Genomic DNA, 3,052 nt, shown 5'->3' with positions numbered 1-3,052 from the left:
AAACGCTCCCACAGTGGATGGTTAAGCCAGAAATATTAACAGAGCTGCATATGTACATATATTTTCAACACATAATTGAAGTGCAATTGCGCTTTATTTTTTAGTTATATTCAACTCCAGACACTGTGAACTTTTGACTATATTAACAACATACTGTTTAAAGAATGTTTATCTGTGTTTTAAACAACTGCAAGGTACCCTTTTTCATCATATATCTGTACATTTGCTTTTATCTTTTATAAAACCAATAAATTTAGTTCTGTTATATATATATATATAGGCCTAAGCCTATAACATGTTTCTAAACTGAGCTGTGTCTATCATTTACCTATTATTTTATATTTATATATATTTTCATTTACACAGCTAGGCCTACTATGATTTATATATAGGCCTATATATATAGATATATTATTATATACATATTATATATTCAGATAAGATAGTATACTCCAAGTATCGAAATGCACGCCATCGTGTCGGGATTCAGTATTTCGACATTAATTATGTCATCATCAGGAATGAGGATATATATTCAGGTTTCATTAAATTTGGACGTGATTTAACAACGTGATTCATTAGAAGCGCATGAGCTTACCGAGAGTTGCATCATGCTCATTGTGCTCTAAGAATGCACCCTCAACGTTCAGATTCGTGTGTTAAGCAGAGTGGCGCAGCGGAAGCGTGCTGGGCCCATAACCCAGAGGTCCGAGGATCGAAACCTCGCTCTGCTATAATTTTTTCCCCTTTTCTTTTGTGATAAAAACCATCATATTTTTTTAATTTTATATTTATTGCAATCTTTCTACAATTATTTTTTTTATGTTTCCCTACAGTTTTTTCATTTTATTTTTTTAAATGAAATTCTTATGATCATCATTTCATTTCATTTATTTGTTTTTTAAATACTGTTCACCCAAAGGGTCCTACGCATAAAACATTCAAATTCACATGAATAACAACACAAAATATCAAAAAAACATTTAAACAGGGTGATGAAAAAGAATTATCTACCCCCCCCCCCCATTCTAAATTTGAATGTGACTATGTATTGTATTTTTTGTATGTTTTCAAAATCCTACGGAATGAATGAACTTCTATGTTCCTTAAAATTTAACTATAGGCCTAGGCCCAAAACAAAGACATCATTCGTTATTTTTGCATAAGAAACTATCGCCCAGCCTGAAAAGCATAGCCAGCTTCCATACGTTTCTTAATTTTGGTTTCTTAGGGATAATTGGATTTTTGTTTTCGCTTGTTCTCATACCACTTCTTTATTAATTGGGGCTTTTTAAGAATGTCAAATAATGTTCAGAGGTTTACTTCGGTTTGATTTTCCTGTATTCTTTTATCTATTAGTAGTAGTACCTCTCATCACTTTGTCAAATGTGTTAAACTCATTGGTTAAATAAACATAGGGTTAATCAAATGAAATAACAAACAGATGATGAAATAAGAACAGAGAAATAGGCATTTCGACTTCCATTAAAAAACAAAACAAAAAACAAATAGCAGAGCGAGGTTTCGATCCTCGGACCTCTGGGTTATGGGCCCAGCACGCTTCCGCTGCGCCACTCTGCTGTACATGAAACTAATCTCAAGGGCGTTGTAATATCTTGAATGTAGCATGATGCAACTCGTGGTAATTTACTACGTGTATTAATTATTAATTTTGCTTTTTAAATGGAATGCACAGTTGAAACCAGGCTGCTGAACTAATACTAATAAATAGTACTACGCGATCAAATATAAATGCCCTTTTACCCTTTCTTTTACGTACAATTTTTGCCAATTAAATTCAACTTTTACTTTAATAATGAGTAAGCAGAGTGGCGCAGCGGAAGCGTGCTGGGCCCATAACCCAGAGGTCCGAGGATCGAAACCTCGCTCTGCTATAATACTTTTTTTTTTCACGAACTTCGTTGTAAAAGCGTTCTGTTAATTTTCTATAAAGTTCAGAACTATATTTCCAAGTTAGTGGTTTTTCGACAATTTACTTTTTAGGAAGTGTGTTTTTCCCTTTTTTCATAATGTCACTTCTATAATCGTTTTTTTTTTAAATTTTTTTTAATTTTTTAATTTTATTTTTTTTTTAAAGAATATCAAAATGTTCAGCGGTTTCTCCAGTTTGCTTTTACTGCTAGTATTCAAGTTCCTTGGGATTACCTCTTATCAATTTGTCAAATCAGTTAAAACTCCTTGGTTAAATAGGTCCATGGTTAAATACATAATACAATTAAATTACAAACCCCCACAAGAAATAGTTAAAATAAAAATAGGCATTTCGACTTCGGTTAAAAAAAGGAAGAAATAGCAGAGCGAGGTTTCGATCCTCGGACCTCTGGGTTATGGGCCCAGCACGCTTCCGCTGCGCCACTCTGCTGCACATGAAAACAATCTCAAGGGCGTTGTAATATCTTGAATGTAGCATGATGCAACTCGCGGTAATTTACTACGTGTATTATTTATTAATTTTGCTTTTTAAATGGAATGCACAGTTGAAACCAGGCTGCTGAGCTAATACTAATAAATAGTACTACGCGATCAAATATAAATGCCCTTTTACCCTTTCTTTTACGTACAATTTTTGCCAATTAAATTAAACTTTTACTTTAATAATGAGTAAGCAGAGTGGCGCAGCGGTAGCGTGCTGGGCCCATAACCCAGAGGTCCGAGGATTGAAACCTCGCTTTGCTATAATATTTCTTTTTTTCACGATCTTCGTTGTAAAAGCGTTCTGTTAATTTTCTATAAAGTTCAGAACTATATTTCCAAGTTAGTGGTTTTTCGACAATTTACCTTTTAGGAAGTTAGATTTGTGTTTTTCCCTTTTTTCATAATGTCACTTCTATAATCGGTTTGTTTTTTTGTTTTTTGTTTTGTTTTTAAGGAATATCAAAATGTTCAGTGGTTTCTCCAGTTTGCTTTTATTGCACTATTCAAGTTCCTTGGGAGTACCTCTTATCAATTTGTCAAATCAGTTAAAACAAGGTAATTCAACAAAAGGACGCACATCTCCGCTCTCGAACATAACGCGTGCGTACAGTCCTTT

The 3,052-nt window shown here is 33.6% G+C and overlaps 5 non-coding genes across 5 annotated transcripts; 3 read left to right on the top strand and 2 right to left on the bottom strand.

Moving 5' to 3' along the window:
* The first annotated feature begins 662 nt into the window (after window positions 1–662).
* On the top strand, window positions 663–734 carry Trnam-cau. Its single transcript has one exon. It is a non-coding gene; the product is annotated as a tRNA-Met (tRNA).
* A 775-nt stretch (window positions 735–1,509) lies between these two features.
* Trnam-cau lies at window positions 1,510–1,581 on the bottom strand. Its single transcript has one exon. It is a non-coding gene; the product is annotated as a tRNA-Met (tRNA).
* A 242-nt stretch (window positions 1,582–1,823) lies between these two features.
* On the top strand, window positions 1,824–1,895 carry Trnam-cau. The gene has a single exon. It is a non-coding gene; the product is annotated as a tRNA-Met (tRNA).
* A 416-nt stretch (window positions 1,896–2,311) lies between these two features.
* Window positions 2,312–2,383, bottom strand: Trnam-cau. The gene has a single exon. It is a non-coding gene; the product is annotated as a tRNA-Met (tRNA).
* Window positions 2,384–2,625: 242 nt separating this feature from the next.
* Window positions 2,626–2,697, top strand: Trnam-cau. The gene has a single exon. It is a non-coding gene; the product is annotated as a tRNA-Met (tRNA).
* The last annotated feature ends 355 nt before the right edge of the window (window positions 2,698–3,052 follow it).

Source organism: Anneissia japonica, unplaced genomic scaffold (genome assembly GCF_011630105.1).
Source record: "Anneissia japonica isolate Jap-2015-1 unplaced genomic scaffold, ASM1163010v1 scaffold284766_len3063_cov136, whole genome shotgun sequence".
Lineage (NCBI taxonomy): Eukaryota > Metazoa > Echinodermata > Crinoidea > Comatulida > Comatulidae > Anneissia > Anneissia japonica.
This window is presented reverse-complemented; position numbering and strand designations above follow the sequence as displayed.